Raw genomic sequence first — 291 nt, forward strand, 5'->3', positions numbered from 1 at the left:
TGTTGTTTACATGTGTGTAGTGTATATTTATATATATATATATATATATATAAATAAATACACATACATGCATGTATATATTTAAGAAAAATATGTCATGTTTATATATTAAATATATTTATATATAAAATAAATTGTATGAATATAAATCTATACATATAAATACATGTTCAAAATATATACTGTATGTGTGTGCATTTATATATACATAATAACTATACGGAGTACACATACATATATTATGTAAACAAACTTATTTTGGATGCGATTAATCGCGATTAATCGTTTGAC

At 19.6% G+C, this 291-nt stretch overlaps 1 protein-coding gene across 7 annotated transcripts in view; it reads left to right on the top strand.

Annotated features, from left to right (window-relative positions):
* LOC107655603 (rho guanine nucleotide exchange factor 39-like) overlaps positions 1-291 on the top strand; it is a 100,818-nt gene that overhangs the window by 53,789 nt on the left and 46,738 nt on the right. The gene's annotated exons all lie outside the window — the stretch shown is intronic.

The sequence above is a fragment of the Sinocyclocheilus anshuiensis genome, unplaced genomic scaffold, assembly GCF_001515605.1.
Source record: "Sinocyclocheilus anshuiensis isolate Anshui unplaced genomic scaffold, SAMN03320099.WGS_v1.1 scaffold916, whole genome shotgun sequence".
NCBI lineage: Eukaryota > Metazoa > Chordata > Actinopteri > Cypriniformes > Cyprinidae > Sinocyclocheilus > Sinocyclocheilus anshuiensis.